This window comes from Phocoena sinus, chromosome 6, assembly GCF_008692025.1.
Source record: "Phocoena sinus isolate mPhoSin1 chromosome 6, mPhoSin1.pri, whole genome shotgun sequence".
In the NCBI taxonomy this organism is placed as follows: Eukaryota; Metazoa; Chordata; class Mammalia; order Artiodactyla; family Phocoenidae; genus Phocoena; species Phocoena sinus.
Genome location: NC_045768.1, coordinates 55,477,377 through 55,497,936, shown reverse-complemented (window position 1 = coordinate 55,497,936; position 20,560 = coordinate 55,477,377). Strand labels below are relative to the sequence as shown.

The 20,560-nt window shown below is 41.9% G+C and overlaps 1 protein-coding gene and 1 pseudogene across 1 annotated transcript in view; one reads left to right on the top strand and one right to left on the bottom strand.

Annotated features, from left to right (window-relative positions):
• The window catches only part of GLIS3 (GLIS family zinc finger 3), a 702,615-nt gene that overhangs the window by 35,720 nt on the left and 646,335 nt on the right, over window positions 1-20,560 (top strand). The window lies entirely within an intron of this gene.
• Window positions 1-20,560, bottom strand: part of LOC116755003 — a 188,896-nt pseudogene that overhangs the window by 36,512 nt on the left and 131,824 nt on the right.

Sequence of the window (20,560 nt, the reverse complement as noted above, 5' to 3'; positions counted from 1 at the left end):
AATTTCTGAGGCATGTACTTAGCTGGTGTTTGAGTGGGGAAGGTCAAATTGAGAAAATCTGTGAAGTTCTTCTACATGCCAGGTCCCTCCAGAGTTAGAGGAACTGACACTAAAAAGCAGATACTTATTTGAAAAGCAGTAAAAATACTGGAAGAGCAGTTTGTTACATCTTTTTATTCCTTCAATGAAAAATGCTAGGAAAGGAACCCGGAATGAGATAAAGATGAACTTTCCCATGATCTCTGGCATACTGAAAGTGACTGCAATTCCTATTGGGAATTTGAATTAAGTTAAGGGCCATTATCAGCTTATCTTTGGACTATATTTTTTTTGGAAGGAGAGTAGCCTAGTCAGTAATCTACACATTCTCCAGCAGTGGCCATTTGAGTTCCTTGCCCATTGCCTTCCTTAGGATCATGGGAGGAAGATGTTTATCCTCCTGTGGTGGTTGTTTCTTTGCTTTAACAGAACATAGTGATCTTGGAACAATAAAGCTAGTTATAGATTAACTGATCCTAACTTTTCAGTTTTGCAGAACCATCAAAGTTCAAGTTGGATAACTATTGCTAAGATTATTTATGAGGGCCCTACCCAAATATTTTCCATGCAAGGTACAAGCATAAGTGTGTACTGACAATAGTGCGTCTTTCCTGCTACTCTCCCATGCATCTAGACTGGGTATTGCAAATTGGTATCCATAGTCCACATTCCTCCTGCAGACATGCTCTCTTTGGTCTGCACAGTGTTTTAAAATCAGAATGACTGCACACAAAAGTCAAGGTTTGAACTTCTCTTAAAAATTAGGACAGCCTAAAAATATTGGGCCTGCATTTCTGTGTACCAATAATAGTTTAGAGCTAGAATTATATGCACGTTCCAGCTGGATGTGGTTCCCAACACTCTGTCTTATCTTGGTTCTGACCTGCCTCAGCCTTTACATTACCTGCCCAGCTCCTGTCGGCACTGGAGTTCCTGGTTCTCACTCCAGGGTTCCTTGCTGTCTCCTCTGCTTATCTCAATTGTTTTAAATAGAAAGACGGCTGGATTTGGAGTCAGATAACCTTGATAGGCATCTTAGATCTACCATTTTGTGACTCTGGGCAAGTCATTTGATATCTCTAGTCTCCTTGTTTATAAAATGCCTGAAGCAAAAGATGGAATGTTTTTCAGATTAGCCAAGGTAATGCATGAAAAAAATGGCCTTGGTTTCAGTCGCTCACCTTCTCCTACAAGACCATTGCCTCAGTCTCCACCTTGGTAACCCTGCATCCAGTCTCTTCACTCCTCTATTCCATGGTTTTTAATGTTTCATTTACTCAAAAGCATGTTGAGCACCTACATGTTGAGTACCTACTCTGGCACTGGGCTGGGGATTCAACGGTCAGTGAGAACAGACTCAGTCACTATCTTTATGAAACTTACAGCTTTAATGGGGGAAGCAGACATAAATCAAATAATCATACAGATAAATGTAAAATTGTAATTGGGGCAACTCTATGAAGGAGATGAACTTGTCATTAAGAGAACATATGATGGGGCCCTTGATGAGGCCAGGGAAGTCAGAAAAGGCTCCGAGATCTAAAGGATAAGGAGCTGTACAATTGAAGAGGGTTTAGAAGAATATTCTAGGCAGTGGGAACAGCATGTATAAAAGCTCTGTCGGGGAGGAACATGGAAGGGATGAGGCACTAGAAGAGATCCAGTGGGTCAGGTTTAGAGGGAAAGAGGAAAAGTGGGAAACAGACAACTTGGGGGAGGTAGGGATCAAATGGCATTGTAGGCCATGCTTAGGAGCTTAATCTTTATCTTAAGAGCAGTAGGAAAGCTGTGGACAGTTTAAGCAGGGGGCAGGTACGACATGATCAAATTTGCTTTATGAAAAGGTAACTCTATTTGTAGGGTGGAAATCAGATGGAAGGAATATCAGATTGAATCCTATGAAGTTGCCACATGTAGACTATTTGTCCTATAAGATGGCAATTTCATATGATTCCACCTGATAAAGGGGATGCAGGGTAAACCAGATAGGAGGCTAGCAAGAGATGATTAGTGGCTTGGACTAGGATGGGGCATTGGAAATGGAGAAAAATGGACAGATCTGATAGATATTTAGAGGGTAAAAATCACTGAGCCTTAGTGATGGTTGGTGCAGGGTATCAAGGACAACTCCCAGACTTGTGTGCCTTAATGGGAAGTGGTGTCATTCATGAGTAGGGTGCTTTGGCAGATGACCAGGTTTGGTAAGCAGGGACGATTCCACATTCAGTTCAAAGTGCCTTTTGCAACAACCCCCAGGAGATGAACTTTGAAAGTGTCTCTACAGAAATACCTTGCCTTGGCTTTAGCTGGATTCCTGGGGGGATGAATGACTCTAGGCTATGTTAAATCATCAGCTAGAGGTTCCACATTATGAATGTTTTATAAATTAAGGCCCCAAACCTGTGTAATGTGGGCTCAGAGTTTTGATTTTCACAGGTAATTATTTTTACCCCTCTCAAAACCCCAGGCAGATAATGTGTTTATGCAGGGAGTTCAGTTCTATTCTTTCCCTCCTTTGGGCCTGAACTCACTTTTTTTTTTTTTTTTTTCTGTAGGTGTTAGAAGTCTAGCTCCCTTGCCCCAGGGTGTCCGTAACTCCACCTGAAACTCCTGTGGCCTCCTCCTGATATCAGCTCATATTTGTTCCTCTGACTTGATTTCATGCTATTCTTGGCACTTGAAAATTCCTTTTTTTAAAAATCAAACTTGGTTACATGGAAGGTATTTTTTGTCACATTGTATCTAGTATTTCTATGTGGTTATGTGGCAAGGGGCCTATTTGGGTCAGCTCAGTGGGCTGGGTGGTCACAAGTGGTCCAGGTAATTTTATATTTTTAGAATTATTTTATAATGATGTATGACACGGTATTCTGCCTTTTTTTTTTTGCGGTATGCGGGCCTCTCAGTGCTGTGGCCTCTCCCGTTGCGGAGCACAGGCTCTGGACGCGCAGGCTCAGCGGCCATGGCTCATGGGCCCAGCCACTCCGCGGCATGTGGGATCTTCCCGGACCGGGGCACGAACCCGTGTCCCCTGCATCAGCAGGCGGACACTCAACCACTGCGCCACCAGGGAAGCCCGGTATTCTGCCATTTGACATAAGTATACATCTTTTGTTACAAGAGAGGAAAATCTTGCAGAGTGGTTGCCATCTGGCATTGGGCTTCAAGCTTATAGAATATGAAAATTTGTATATGACCTGGGTCCTAAGCTTGAATTCCAATGCTAAAGAGCAGCTAGTTTGCAGGAGCCCAAGGAGGACATTTCTGATCCCTTACCACAGTGTATGGCACCCAGGAGTTGCTGAAGAGATGTCTGTATAATTGAAAAGGAATTGAAAAAATTTTAATTGTAGAAGATGGGAATTCTTGGCATATCCTTCATGGTGTAATAAAAATCCTGGGATTAGGACAGAGAGATGTAATCAGGATGTTTTTTCAAGACCCAGAATGATTTGTAGTCTCAATATAGCATCCATCTTACTGTTCCCTGGCATCTAATCTATTCATAAAATGTAGATGACAACAGTGCTATCTCTGGTTCTTAGATTACATGTTTATGGATGATTCATTTAAATTCAAATATCATATACTAGTTATTTGCTATGTGCAAAGGTTTGTTTGTTTGTTTTTCTTTCTAGGTTCTATGAGGTATAAAGTGATGACTAAGACCCAGGGTCTACCCTCAACTACTTTATAGCCTAATGGTAGGGGGTGGGAACAAAAGCATACAATTAAAATAAAAATAACTAGCCCTTATCAAATGCTTTCAGTGTGCCAGGCACTGCGCTAAGAATTTTACATGGATTAGCTCACTTAACACTATGAAGTAGGCTGTTATTGTCTTTGTCAGTGAGGGAACTGAAGCACAGATAGGTTAAGAAATGTATACAAGGTTACATAGCAAGAAAGACACTGAGTCGGGATTGAAACCCAATCATTCTGATTTCAGATGTCAAGAGTTCAAATATTCTGCTGTATGGCAGCCCAAATAATCCATGTTAGAAGATGTTCATACCTTAACAGATGTTCAAGCTCAGGCTGAGAGCACAAAGGAAGTGTTCGGGAAAAGCTTTCTAAAGAAGTTTATTCTTCCATGGTCTTGAAGAATGAGTGGCATTTTGACATATAGTGATGAACGAAGAGGGTCTAGGGGTAGGAAGTTGTTGAGCAAAGGCAGAAGGCACCTTGGCATGTTTGGGAAACAGCAAATAGACAGTCCAACATGGCCAAGTATGGGCTGTTTGTGTGAGATAATGCAGGAAAGGAGAGGTAGATGGGACTTGAACTTCAGATAAAGGACTTCAGAGCAGGAAGTGGGGAGGGGTGTGCAGCATTCTTTTCATTGCTGCTCATAAATAACGTAAAGCCCATGAACAATTGAAGCTTCCAGAATTGACTTGGTCTACTTTCATTTGAGAGCAGAAGTGGAGAAAAAAAAAATTGGATGACTTCAGAGGTTTTAAAATCTGCTCTGAGGTTCAAAGGCATGACATATACACACTACTATATATAAAATAGATAACTAATAAGGACCTACTGTAGAGCATAGGGAACTCTACTCAATACTCTGTAATGGCCTATATGGGAAAAGAATCTTAAAAAGAGTGGATATATGTATAACTGATTCACTTTGCTGTATAGCAGAAACTAACACAACATTGTAAATCAACTATACTCCAATTAAAAAAAAAAAAAAAGACTTCTTAGCCTGGGGGCTCTGGACTCATGAATAGGCTTCAGAGGGCCTGGCACCTCAGGAAATTGTGGGCAAAGTTTTGTGTTGCATGAACATATATGTTTTATGTCTCGGGAGGTGGTCCATAAGATGCATCACTTTCTCTAAGCATTCATAAGGTCCTTAGACCTTATGATGGTCTAAGGAGAGAAAGTCAGCAATGATCTCACTGGGGCCTTCCCCGGAGTCAGGAACTAGAACCAATGTCCTATTGTGTATCCTGAAACTTTGAGATTCTGCAGAAGTCAAAACTGAGAGTTTGAACTCCCCACTGATAAGCAAAACTTTCCACAGAAATATCATCACCATTAATCAGTAGAGGCCTGCCTTGTGTCAGCCTCTGCCTCAGGATTGCAGGTTATCTTGGTTAGCAGTCCTAACCAGGAAGGTACTAGGTAAAGCAAACCTCAATGTGAAAGTGTCAATAGGAACTGGGTCACTTTTGAGCTTCTGCCCCAGGATGTTTACAAGGGTAATAGGAAGCTATAATTTCCAGGCAGATGACAGCTGTCTGGAAGGATTCCTACCATTGCACATTTAATCCAACCCACCGGAATCACTCAACAGTAAAACAGCCTTGGCAATTGGCAACTTGTGGGCCAGGCTTATGAGAAAACCCTTCATTTCCTCCTGTTTGCAAAGCTTGCCCAGCAGGCCCTGCCATCAGTGACACCAGCTGAGGCGACTGAAGGTAGGAAGCCAGAAATGCCAGTGATGAAAACAAGGTTTCCAGGTAAATCCTTTGGTTTGCAGAAATAGCTGTGGTGGAGGCCGCTTTGGTCATTAGTGTTGTGTTTTTATATAATGATACTCTTTGATAAAGAGAAACAGAGTCCTGTGTGTATTAGTCATGATTAGGACTGTCTGCAGGTGACAGAAAACTGAAGACAACAGTGGCTTAAACATGATAGATATTGATATCTCTCTCATGTAAACCAAATCTAGAGTTGGGCAATCTGGGACTGGTTTGGCAACTCCATGAGCAGCAGGAAACCAGGCTCCCTCTAGTTTATTCCTTCCTCAAACCTAGGGAGCTACGTAGGCTCCTCAACCTCCAGCCTGGAGGAAGGAGAAAGAGGGGAAGAAAGGAGCCCCCTCTTTTAAGGACACTTCCTCAGAAGTTTCAATTCCATATACATCCCATTGTCCAGAACACAATGGCTGAAACTGGTGGTGAAGATGGTTGGAATGTAGTCTTCAATATGGGCGTCCAAATGTCCAGTGAAATATTGGGGGCCCTATTCCATACATACATATATGGACAATTAGATGTCTCTTACAGTGTCTTCAGAAAAGATGGAATGTTTTGATGCTGTTTTGATAACTCTAGAGACCTTAGCAAGCCTGGATACTCCTCTATTTATTTAGGTTATTTAGTTAGTTCTCCTCCTGCCATGAAAGGCACCTTTAAATAGATAGCATCCTTTATTTTTGTTAGCAGGAGTGTGAGAAGCAAGATTTCTCCATTCACTCACTGATTCATTCACTCATGCATTCAGGTATCAGTACTGTCATGGCAGAGATGGTCAGCTATTTACCACATTTATGCCTCCTATTCAAAGCATAGAGTTGCTCCTGGGAAGTGGTTGTCCAGCCAGGGGCTAGACTTAGCCTGTACCATAGAGGTGGGCCCATATGGCCAGCTTTTGCCAATGGAATGTGAGCAGAGGAGATGCATCCCTTCTGGGAGGAGGTGGTTAAAAAACAAGCATGCTTTCTTCATCTCCTATTTTCCTACCTGCCTCTGGAAGCAAGGGATCCTGAGACCTATCAGATGGCAGAGCCACAGGTGGAAGGAGCCTGGGCTCCAGAATCACCCCAGGAAAGCTGCCCACCAAATATGCACACTGGACTGTTACATGAACAAGAAATAAACTTCTGTCATCTTAAGCTTCCAGTATGAGGGTGTTCAGTAAGTAGCCTGCTCTGATACAACACTAGGTTGAGGGCTCACCTCTCACGTCAGATAGAACTAGATTCCAATGCTATGTGCAGTACTTACTAGCTGTGAGATTTCAGGTAATTTCTACTAATCTCTCTGACATTTATAAAATGTGGCTTAATAATAGCACATACCACATACAATATTTTTTTGGTGAGAGGCTAGTACCTATTAAATGCATCATCCATGTTGGTTTTTATTCTTATAATCACATCTTGTTGAGTTCCTCCTTTTCTATTCTAGTACGGTAGCTTTTGCTAATTTAGGGAGCAATCAAAAAGTTTGGGGGCTTCCCTGGTGGTGCAGTGGTTGAGAGTCCGCCTGCCGATGCAGGGGACACGGGTTCGTGACCTGGTCCAGGAGGATCCCACGTGTCGCGGAGTGGCTGGGCCCATGAGCCATGGCCGCTAAGCCTGCGCGTCTGGAGCCTGTGCTCCACAACGGGAGAGGCCACAACAGTGAGAGGCCCATGTACCACAAAAAAAAAAAAAAAAAAAAGTTTGGGCTTTCTCACTTATTTCTTCTCTTGTGCCCTCCAGGTTGTGTAGGTCTCTCTGCTGGTGGTCATCAGGGATTCTGCACAGCAGATGTCTCATTCCCCAGCTACTCTGTAGTAGGCAGAATAATGGCCCAAAGATGTCCATGTCCTAATCCCCGGAACCTGTGAATGTGTTGCTTTACGTGGCAAAAGGAATTTTGCTGATGTGATTAAGTTAAGGACTGATAGATGGGGAGATAATCATGGATCACCAAAGTGGGCCCAATGTAATCACAAGGGTCATTAAAATATGGGAAAGGGAGACAGAGAGTCAGAGAAGGAGATATGATGATGGAACAGATGTTGGAGTGATGAGGTTGCTATAGCTTGCAAGATGGAAGACCATGAGCCAAGGAATGCAGGCAGCCTCTAGAAGTTGGAAAAGGCAGGGAATGGACTCTTCCCTAGAGACTTAGAAGGAACACAGCCCTGCCAAACCCTTCATTTTAGCCCAGCAAGACCCATATCAGACCTCTATCCTACAGAACTGTAAATAATAAACGTATATTGTTTGTCCTTAAGTTTGTGGTAATTTGTTACAGCAGCAATAGGAAGCTAATGCATACCCTACTCCTAACATGCTTTGTTGCAACGTTCATGTGAATTTCTTTTTTTTCATCTTGGAATATAATTGCTTTACAATGTTGTGTTAGTTTCTGCTGTACAACAAAGTGAATTAGCTATATGTATACATATATCCCCGTATCCCCTCCCTCTTGAGCCTCCCTCCCACCCTCCCTATCCCCTCTAGGTCATCATAAAGCACAGAGCTGATCTCCCTGTGCTATGCGGCTGCTTCCCACTGGCTATCTATTTTACATTTGGTAGTATATATATGTCAATGCTACTCTCTCACTTCATCCCAGCTTCGCCTTCCTCCACTGTGTCCTCAAGTCCATTCTCTACATCTGCATCTTTATTCCTGCCCTGCCACTAGGTTCCTCAGTACCATTCTTTTAGATTCCATATATGTGTGTTAGCATACGGTATTTGTTTTTCTCTTTCTGACTTACTCTGTATGACAGACTCTAGGTCCATCCACCTCATTAAAAATAACTCAATTTCGTTCCTTTTTATGCTTTATTGAAACAGGAGGGAAAATCTCAGAAAGGACTCACAGTGCAAAAAGGACAAAGGCCAGGGTGGGGTGGCTAACATGAACTTTCCTTTGTATCATACAAGGAAAGGTACTTCAAGACTTGGGCTTTCCCAAGGGGGCTGTCCCCAACCCTCCAAGGATGCTCCTCAATTTCTGGCCAGGCTCTCCATCTTTGTTTTGTGTCATGGACACTTCATGGCACCCCTGCCCCAGCCCTCCCACTGCAAGCTGTGAGCCTGCCAAATCCCATACTAAGTGCCCTTTAAGTAAGAACATGTCTCCTATTTCCCTATTGGCAGGGTTCTGGCTTTGAACTTGAGCAATAGTGGATCCCATACTTGTAGTGAGAGCTTTGGGATGTTTCTGCGCCTCCCATCCCTAGACCAGGGAGCAACATAAAAGGAACACACTGACTGTGTGTGTGTGTGTGTGTGTTGAAATTCACAGAAGCCATTTTAAATTGTACAGTTTAATGGCATATAGTACATTCATAATGTTGTGCAACCATCACCTCTATCCAGTTCCAAAACATTTTCTTTGTCCCAATTAAGTAGTTCCGATTAAGTCGTCACTCCCCAAGTGCTCCTTCCTCCCAGGCCTTGGCAGCCACCATCTGCTTTATGTCTCTATGGATTTATTTTGGAAATTTCAAATAAATTGAATAATACAATATATGGCCTTTTGTGTTTGGCTTTTTCCACTTAGCTTAATGTTTTTGAGGTTCATCCACATTGTAAAATGTTATCGGTACTTCAATTCCTTTTCATGACCAAATAATATTCCATTGTGTGGCTATACCACTTTTTGTTTATCCATTCATCCATTGATGGATACTTGGGTTGTTTTCCCCTTTTGGCTATTGTGAAAAATGCTATGAGAATCTGTGCATGAGTTTTTCTTTGAATACCTCTTTTCAATCCTGCATGGACCTGTGTTTTCATATCTCTTGGGTATATTCAAAGGAATGGAATTACTGGGTCACCCTGGCCTTTGATACCTGCTTATTTTGTTGTCAAAGATAAATGTCTCCAGCACCACTAAATTACTTATTTTCAGGATCTTCTCTAGGTGGAAAGTGTGTACAGGGGCAGAGGGGGATGCTAATTTCTCTACCACATTGCTATTATCAAGCATGTTATCCCATGCATCTTTGTAGCCAAAGTGCTACCATGTGCTAAATTAACGGTGACCTGGAAGTGAGGGCTACAGGCTGCATCAGAACCCAAGACACCTTCCGTCACTCTCTGACACATTAAGCGGGTTACTTATACATTCACTGTCTAACTCCTTTACTGACTATATGAGTTCCACAAGGGCAGGGATTTGGTATGTTTTGTTCATTTCTGTATCCCGAGTGCCTATGACAGTGCCTGGAACAATGAACACATGAACATTTGGGAGGTCTGACCAGCAATGTTCTCTGATTCAATGTCCTGTCTCTCCTTGAGGTCCCAATCCTAGTAGCTGGGTCTGATACCCAGATGGAGGGTAAGACTCATATCCAGGAGCTCTTTAAATGGCACCTTTGTGTCCATTTTTCCTTTCAAGACTCAAAAATACCCTGGAGGTGTACAGAGTAGGTGTTCTTTCGTCACTTTGAAGATGAAGAAAATGATGATCAAAGGCATTAATTTGTGTCAAATAACTCAATTAGTGGGTGGTGTCAAAGGAAGGTAAGGGTGGTGTAGTAGTTTCCTAGGACTGCGGTAACAAATTACCACAAACTGGGTGAGTTGAAACAACAGAAATTTATTCTCTAACCATCCTGGAGGCCAGAATTATGAAATTAAGCTGTCAACAGGACCATGCCCACTCTCAAGACTCTAGAGGAGGACCTTGCATCCAGCTTCTGGTGGCTCCAGGCTTCCTTGGCTCTGGAAGCCCAGCTCCAATCTCTGCCTCTGTCTTCACATGGCCTTCTCCCCTGTGTCTCTGTGTGTGCTTTCTGTCTCTTATAAGGACATTCATCGTTGGATTTAGGGCTCACACTAAGCCAGGATGATTAATCTCAGGATCCTAAACTTAATTCACCTGCAAAAGCCCTTATGCCAAAGAAGGTCACATTTTGAGGTTCAGGTAGACACATCCTTTGGAGGCCACCACTGAACTCATTGCAGGTGGGTATCCCAATGAGAATGTCTCCTGATTGAGCTCTTTCTCAGTGGGAGCCTGATCTGCACTCCAGCCTTCCCAAACTGTGTCCATGTAACACTGGTTCCTTGAGACAGTAGGTGTTGTGAAAAAGAGGGCTGCAGGCAAATGAGTTTGGGAAACTCTGAGTTAAAGCTAGGCAGGAATTTTTACTGCAGGATTTCTCAGACTCTTTAACGTGCTAGTATACACTGTAAATCTTCACGAGAGGAAAACATATGGAGCACTCCTCAAATTCCTTTGATCTGGAAATCCTTTGAAAAAAGTGTAATGGAGAACAATGGAGCTCTCACGGGGTGAGGCTGCCTGGAATATATGTGGGAAGCGATGCTCCTCTCTTTCTCTTCCTTTTCTCTTGGGGGGACTCCATTCCTAGGAGAGGTCCCATCAGAAATGATATAAATCACCCCAGAGAGGCTAAAGTCAAGTGGCATGGAAACGATCAAAAATATAATGCCAGATGTATTCTTTCAATCAGTAAATGTCTAATTAAAAAAAGAAAAATCCACCAGCTGCCTAAAAATCCCATATGATTGTCATAGTGATCACGCATCCCTTAGTGGACCATATTGGAAGTTTGAAGATATTTGCTAGGATTATGTTCCTGTTAGGAATCTATTGCCTAGTGCCATGTGTGCCTATTCTAATTAGAAAGGCAGAGTTTTAGAGCTGCAAGAGGTCTTAGAAATAATCTCTTCTAACCCAGTAATTTTACACATTAGGAAACAGAGGCCCAGAGAGACAAAACAGTACAGTGGGGCTCCCCTGGTGGCGCAGTGGTTGAGAGTCCGCCTGCCGATGCAGGGGACACGGGTTCGTGCCCCAGTCCGGGAAGATCCCACATGCCGCGGAGCCGCTGGGCCCTTGAGCCATGGCCGCTGAGCCTGTGCGTCCGGAGCCTGTGCTACACAACAGGAAAGGCCACAACAGTGAGAGGCCCGCGTACTGCAAAAAAAGACCAAAACAAAACAGTACAGTGTAGAACCTGCTCAAGTTCACCCAGAGAACCAGGTGCAGAGCTAGTTCTGGAACTTACGTCAACTGATTTCAAGTCCAAGGCTCTTTCTGCTACCCCGGGCTTCTTTTCTTTTAAAATATTGCTGTAGAAGGAAAAAATTTTACACTGATGTTTCACTGGAAATGTAAGGATTTGGGGATATTCTTATAACTGAACTTTCTGCCAAAAGTCCTTTTACCTCAACTCTTGATTTGAGGAAATACTTCTAACATTTATTGTCTTTATTCAAGATGCAATTTATTTTTTCTTTAAGTATGCATGATTTTACAGTGGGTTAGGTCTGTTGTCTGACCACAGACTTAAGTGGAGATATAGACTGTATAGGAAAGAGATTAGCAACACTTTAAAAGACATGTCAAACTTTCACTGATTTTCTTGTGACATTTTAAGTATATGTGTGGGGGATGCTATGAAAAGGAATAAAGCAACTGAAGGTTTAGAAGTATCTGGAAAGGTAGTCTGATAGGAGCAATTGGTCCACTTTTCAATAAAAATGGTTCCATGTGCCCTTTATAGCATTTGTGCAGTAATTTAGCCCACATTTATTATAGGGCATAGGGCTGAATGTTCAATGACCTTGTGATATCCCCTGAAATTACTGGTTTTTAAAAAATAAATCCTTTATATGAGCTTGTTTCATAGCAACTGGGTAGGATTTTTGTAGATTTTAATAAGCTGTAAGTGATGTCGTAGAGGCTGCTCACAGACAGGAGCTCTGATGTCATTTTTTCATTAGGAAAGAGTGATTCTCCTAAAGGTCAACGCAATAGGGGCAAACGAGTAGCTTTCTCTGAATCCAGCTGGGAAAAGATGTGAAGATGTGTGGAATAGAACTCTTGTACCCACCGGCAGGCCTTGGAAGGTAAAAGTGAGAGGCATTTTAGAGGCAAATAGTTGCTGTTCCCCAATCCCTATAATAGGTTATTTCACTGCTGCAGGCCTCTCAAAATCAGGGGTGTGGGCTCCATGATATCAGGGGTGTGGGTTCCATGATATCAGGTGAAACATAGTTGTGGATCCTCTCCAGGAATGAGGTGGGACCTCTGATTATAGCAACTTTTTGTCTGAAAGGCAGACTTATGAATTGGTCTAGGAAGGCTCAGGGTTGTTCAGAGGTAAAAAGATGCCGCCCCCTGCCTTCGGTATTCCACATGTGGAGAATCTGGACATGGCATATATGAGGGCCCTCGATATACATCCCCACTGCTGTTTCTGACCACTTGTGTCCATCTCATACCCTTGGCCACCCCAAATTTCCTTTTCTGATTCCTGTGATTTGTTTCTTTCTCCAAAAAACAGGGCATGGCAGGGAAACAATTACTCCTAACTCAAGGGAACTGAGAGTTTACTTGTTTCTGTCTCAGGTCCTTTGTCCTATCTTTCAGTAAAATTCCTCCCCCAGATATCCTCCTCCAGGTCTCAGCATGACTTGTGTCCTCCGAGAGACCTTCCCTGTCCCCTTAGATGTCCCATAGCACCTCTTGGAATTTGCTCTTTATCTCATTACCCTGGTTCACTTTCTTCAGGGCTCTGCTCTCTAACAGAAATCATCTCGGTTATGTATTTCCTTATGTGTGGTTGGCTCTGACTTCCTCCACTAGACTGGTAGGCACAGATGCTGTATCCCCAGGGCCCACACAGGGCCTGGCACAGGAGAGATGGAAGCAGAATCTAGGTGGGTCCCACTGGACTAGAAAACTGGGGGGTTGGGGGCCATGTCTGCTACTATAAGGATCTCTCACACCTAGACTTTTTAAAAGAGCTCTCAGCACTGTTTTCAATTATATATTGGTGTGATTATTTCTCTAAGGCCTATCTCTCTTACTAGGGCAAGGATTCATAACCATTTTGTGCCAAGATACATTTTGGTATCTGGTGAAGCTTATGGACCTCTTCTCAGAATACTGTTTTAAAATGCATAAAGTAAATATATAGGATTATAAAGGAAATCAAATATTGAAGTAAAATCATCAAAATATAAATTTGCAATATAGTTACATATGCTTCTTCATTAAGTGACACATTAAATAACAAAACCGACCATAATTTTTAAGTGGTGATGAGCATAATCAATTTTTTGAGATGTCTGCAAAAACTGTAATGTGAGATAAAAATGTCTGTGATTTCTACTGGTGACAAAAGCATAGGTACTTTTAATACTGCTGTGTTTTGTTGCCTACATGCATGATTAAATCAAATGCTAAATTTCAGTTAGAGATTAGTGAAAATAAAGATGTAATTCTTCCCATTCAAGCTCACCGATTCCCTGAAGTCTTTCCACAGATTTGGGGGCGGTAAGCGTGGGTGGGGAAGGGTCCATGGAGCCCAAGTTAAGAATTTCTGCACTAAAAAATATCAGATAAATTTGTTTCGCCATTTTAACCCTAGTCCCTAAGGCACAGTGGTAGATACTCCTTACATATTTGTGGAAGGAAAGAAAGAAGGAGAAAAGGAAAGGAGGGAAGGGCATTCTTCTTTGCATCTGACACTTTTTGGTGCTTGCTTGCTGAATTAATGGATCCTGCAGGCAGGGCACTACCCTTAATAAGCTAGTCCTTAATAAATGAGAGTACCCCTTTCCCCACATGTTCCAAATAACAATTGTATTTTGGGTAAGGTCCTTTGTATACTACTGAAACCCACTGAGTGACTCACCCATAGCTGACACAAAATACATACCTGAATGATAAAATGCCTCTTTGACTGAGGTAACCCCTACACTGTGAATTATCAGGTATGATGCATCAGTGCTTTCAGACTTCTATCAGAACAATCAGCTTTCCCCTTGGGCTGCCTTGGGCTTCATTTCCTGTCAGCAAGTTCAGAGCTTCTGAGGCCATGGCCCTTTTATCATGACAGCACCCGTGAGTTGACACTAGCCACCACCACCCGCCCCCCACCCTTGGTGAGTCATCTTGGAGGGACCTTTTTCCTGCTTCATGAGAAGAGAAGGCCCATGGAGACAGCAGGCTCACTAGGAATCAGGCTCTATCATCTGACAGAGATTACTTCAGGCTCTCATGAATACCAGCTGGAAAGATCAGCGCTGTGGATTACTGCTCTCACTGACAGGACTTAATGAAAACTCAGGGCTAGTGGAGATGAAATCTAACTCTTTATTCAATGCTTCAAAAACAAATCCTAGTATATCAGCATCACAGATGCCAACATGCATCTCTTGGTAGCAGACACTTTTGGAAAAGTTTGGAATGCTTTCTAAGACAGTTAAGGACAAATTAATATTTATGAAAGTGCTACAAAAATGAAGGTCTATTTTTTTAACATCTTTATTGGAGTATAATTGCTTTACAATGGTGTGTTTGTTAGTTTCTGCTGTATAACAAAGTGAATCAGCTATACATATACATATATCCCCATATCTCCTCCCTCTTGTGTCTCCCTCTCACCCTCCCTATCCCACCCCTCTAGGTGGTCACAAAGCACCAAGCTGATCTCCCTGTGCTATGTGGCTGCTTCCCACTAGCTATCTATTTTACATTTGGTAGTGTATATATGTCCATGCCACGTGAAGGGTCTATTTCTTAATAGGGGAAAGATAAACAGCTTGGGAAATAGACAGCAATAAAAGTGGCTATAAAAACTAGACCTTATGCATGGACCTGTTTTATTGTAACTGCCCAGTGGAATCTTTCTATGTTATCACACAGATCAAATAGTAAATGTGTTCCGTGTTCCCTCACCCATCCTACCCTCAAATCGATTGACTTGCTCAACATAATACTAGGCAGTGACTAACTATAACTTCCTTGCATCACAAAGCCCTATGAGGGACTTCCCTGGTGGTCCAGTGGCAAAGAATCTGCCTTCCAATGCAGGGAACGCAGGTTCGATCCCTGGTCGGGGAACTAAGATCCCACATGCCACGGGGCAACTAAGCCCGCACGCCACAACTACTGAGCTTGCGCGCCTCAACTAGACCCTGCGTGCTGCAAAACTACAGAGCCCCCGAGCTCTGGAGCCCATGCACCACAAGAGAGAGAAAACCTGCATGCCACAGCTAGAGGGAAGCCCACGCTCCACAATTAAAGATCCCGTGTATCGCAACTAAGACCCGATGCGGCCAAAAAAAAAAAAAGATTAATAAAAAACCCCAACACCCTACAAGTAATGGTTTGGGGCTAGAGATGCTTGTCCAGCTATATAATCATCAAATTATCTTTCTTTAAGTTTGTGGGGTATGTGCTTTCTCAGATAACATGGTCAAGATAATGGAATATGGATTAAGCAATGGAAGAAAGTGAACTTCTTGAACTCCATAAAATACCTGGTCTCTCTGCAAATGTGACAGTGGACTTGTGGATTCATGATCCCAAAACTGCTTCTTCCTCTCCATGTGGGGTCAGTGGTCTCCTGTTTGATGATTCCTCAAATCTGTGGTTTTCCATCCTGGAAAACCACTGCCCATTAGAATCACCTGGGAGTGATTTTTCAAAATAACCACACGTGCCTGGGCCCTACTCCAGGTATTTTAAAAGCTCCCCGGGTGACTGCACTGAGAACAGTGCACTTTAGAACCACTGCTCTAAAATCTCCACCAACTACTCTTGATGACTTCTGTTCAGATCCCTGTACATGGCCCTCAGCCCACTCTCCTGTTTGAAAGAGATTAGCATCTGTTCAAACCAGATGAGCATCAAAATAGAGTCTTTTTCTCTGATATAATCAGGAAATTGAACTTTTGGGAGAGAAAGTGACAAAGAGACTCCCATATTTGAGGTCAGAAAGCAATACTCCTGGACTTCATCAGTTGGGTCTCCATCTCCCTTTCTAGCTTTGCCTTGAGTTGACTGTGCACCATACTCTACCTTTCATTCCACCACACAGAGCAGCAACCTGTTCCCTGAAGAAGTCCGCAACGTTTCCACCTCTTGCCCTGGCTCATACTTCTCCTCCTACATACAATGCCTTCCTCCTAATCTCCACCATTTGAAATCCTACTCATTCATCCTTAAAGATCCAACTCAAATACTACCCATGAAGGCCATTCTCTCTTCAAGGCCTGAATCAGCATCTTTTGCCAATTTTTTTTTTTTTTTTTTGCCGTACTCGGGCCTCTCATTGTTGTGGCCTCTCCCGTTGCGGAGCACAGGCTCCGGATGCGCAGGCTCAGTGCCCATGGCTCACGGGCCCAGCCGCTCCACGGCATGTGGGATCTTCCCAGACCGGGGCATGAACCCGTGTCCCCTGCATCGGCAGGCGGACTCTCAACCACTGCGCCACCAGGGAAGCCCCAGCCAATATGTTTTTATAATACCATTTTGTATTTGTATTTTAGCCTTTTCAAAATTCTTATATAGTCCTTTCTAATTATTAGTTCAGAAAGTTTTACTAGAGTAAATCCTGTAACATCCTTTCTTTAACCTTCTCATTTGGGCAGCATTGTGATTTGCGTAAGGTTATAGTCTACATGTTTGTCTCTCCCACCTGAGTACAGTGACCTCAATAGTTAAAGCTAAGTTTCTTTCCTACAATAAACATTTGTGGGACTTAAAAAACTGCTTTAGTATTCTCTAGCATAGTTTAAGGTTCAGGGTGGCTTATTCAAAGGACATCTGACTATACCCAGTCCATTTGTTCAGGATGGCTCATGAGTGACTGTTAAGTCTTGGTAAGAAGACTGAAACGTCCACCCAGTGGTCCTCAGCCAGGTGGTCCAATCCTAAGAGGGCTTTGGAAATATGTGGCTTTCATCAAGCCTGGAGGTGTTATAGGCATTTAGTGGGCATAAGCCAAGAATGTTAAATGCTTTGCAATGTGTAGAAAAGCTTGTACAAAATGAGTTGTTTCATTAAAAATACCAATGGTTTCCCAAACCTACACCCATCCTAGCAGATTCTAACCAATCCACATTATAAAATACTTAAAAAACAGAAACAAAACCCAACATGGTTTGGAGAAATGAAAGAGGCTCATAAAACTCACTCTGAAATCACATGAAAAGTGTCTTGGGTATATTACCAGACAGGCAAAGAAAGCTTGATGATATCTGGTTGGTGAAATAGGAATTCTCACATTCTGTAGGTGAGAGTGTAACATGATATAACCTTTCTGAGGACAATACTTATCAATATTTAAAACACATATTCCTTTAGATCTAGCAATTTCACTGCTAGGAATTTATCCTGTAGCTATATAAAGGCTCAAAGGTGCATGAACAGGGATGTTCATTACAATGCTGGTTGCCATCACAAAAAAGTGAGAACAATCTATATGTCCATCAATAGGAGGATGGTTAAATAAGCACTGGCACATCCATATGATGGTATGTGAGCACATGGAATGAGTGCCAAGTTATATTAAGTAGAAAAAAGTGAAGCCAAGGGATGCATGATATGATCTCTATTTTTCTTCAAAGTATATACATGTACTTACATACATATATACACACAGAGAATATATATATATTCACTTTGCATTGTTCTGATATAAACAAATTTTGTTACCATGGGTGAGTTAAATAACACCAGTCCCACAACAACATGATTTCAGTTTTAGTTACCAAGGTATATTAACTGTGAGTCATTGGATAAAGTACAAACTTTGTTGCTACCTCTTCAATCCACAAATCATTACATAAATAATACATGCACACCATGATCTGTAACTACTCACTAAGACTTCCTTCAATGTCTGCTGGCAATAAGTCACTGAACATTTGTTATCAGTTCACAAACAGATGGCAAAACAAGTAGTTTGTCCCTTTGTCTCCCAGTAATAAACCCACGTGACATTTTAGAAAAATTAGGTGCAACGAAGAAAAGAATAGTGATAACACTAGAAGGTAAATTTTGAATTGCACGAAATGGAGGTGTAGAAGCAATAGATGACTGTGGAAACATTGACGCTGCTGCCACTTGAGAGACTCAAGATACACATCAGGAGAAACTCAGTGAAGACCCACTTACCAGGAGCAATTAAAATTGTTGTGAGAAAAGAGATGAAGGTGCCTCAGAGGAAGTGACACCAGCAAAAAATTTCACATGAAAGGAACTCTTGGAATTATTTCCTGACATTGAAGGCATAAAATGTTGGAAACTGATCCAGATTCAAAAAGGAGTATGACAATTTGCCAAGGCATAGAAAAGACACTCTCTCCATATCATCAAGTTATATGACAAAAAGACGGCAAGGATTCCTGCTAAATTTTTTACAAAGAAATACAGCACTCTAATTCTCAGTGTTTCTAATGTTTCTAAATAAATAGTAGGTTTACTATTTTTTTCCTCTACATTTGTAACCAACAGTAAGAGAGTTTTGATGAAAAATTGTAAAGATAATGAAACAGTTATAATTTTCCCCATTGATCATTAAGATCATTTTGCATGGTTTCAGTTTGCAGTTATTTTCACAGTCCAGCACTACTGTTCAAAGCCAGGCCTGCCTGTATATATAAAATGCACATATATCTACATGTACATATATGTGTAATTTAAAATTAATAGTTACTTCTGAGGAGTGGGGCTGAGGCAGAGATGGTAGCAAAGGGAAACTTTATTTTCATTTTATACCCTTCTGAAATGTTTGACATTTTCCCCTTTAGTATGTATTAATTTTTGATATAAAACCGAACCTATAAAAATAAATATATAACAAGAGAGATAAGTTAATAAAACATTAAAAAATGTTCTGTGAACGTGATTTGTGCTGTTGTCAGTCCCTCCACCCCCACCCCAGGGAGATAATCCAAAGTTTTCATTAATTAAGAATTTCAGTAGAATTCATGACACCAAAATGGTTTAAAATCCATTGCTGTAAGGTCATATTTACCCTGTTCTCAGGCAGAAAGATTACAAAATGTGCAGGTTCTTCAGACGAATACGATCTTAGTTATTGATTTAATTTGCCTGTAGGGAGAACTAGCCTCAAAAGAAGTCCAACTGATGGTGATGTTCAGGTGCAATTTGCACACAGATGCCCTAGACAAAATGCTTCCACTGTGTCTGATGATTAAACATGCATCTGTTTAGAAGGCAGCAGGATTGAGGCCAAGTATGACCTTGTGCACAACCTTGAAAGTTTACTTGCTGGCAAACAAAAAGGCAAATACATAGCAAGGACCATTTAGAGATATAATGTTGAGATTACCGGTGTATTTACCCTGCCAAGACTTGGTATACTCAGAAAATGAAGGTCCCATCAGGATTAGGCTGAAAACTTAACCACTGATGCAGAATGAGCAGCCAGGATTCAGTATGAGAGAGTTCATAGGGTGGGAAGATCCTGAGATGCCTAAATTGACCTAAACAATATGTTTTGACCTTCTATCACATTCCCTGAGGCCTTCTGGATAGATGAGGAAAATGCAAACTTATTATAACCAGGAAAGACTCTTGAAGGTCTAGGGAGTGAACTAGGGAGTGAGCAGGAATGACTAGGTAATCCTGAAGCATGCAGGATACAAGGCATCAATCAGTGTTTTATATGCATTATCTTATGTGACTATTAAAACCATCCTATGATTATTTTTACCACCCTAATTTCACCGATGAGACAACCAAGGTTCAACGAAGTTCAAGGAGATTAAATAATTTTCCCATTACCACATAGCAGGTAACTGGTAGAGCTACGACTCCAAAGTGCTTGGAAACGCCTCTGGGCTATACAGGTTTTGCTGCATCTTCCATTTACCAGAAATCTTGCTACTGCTAGATTATCTAAACTAAAATCTGCCCAGCCCTGCTATACTGTGGTGCTTGCCATTATGGGCACTCAAGCCTTTTGATCTTGGACTCTGCCCTTTTGTGTTTCTCTTACATGGTGTCTGTGGCTGGGAATCTCCTTGCTTTTGCCAACTTCACATTCCAATCAGTTCAGAGGAAATGTACAGAAGCCTTAGTGTTTCCCCTTAAAGGACAGTATGGTTCTGACTTTCACTGACTTGGCAAAGGCTTCTATGTCTACAAATAAGAAACATCTGACTAGGGGTCTGTAAATGAAAATGATGACAAACTGGGCAGGGTGGAATTCTATAATCTGGCAAAGTTGAGCCATATTTGGATAGTCAAAACTTCATTTAG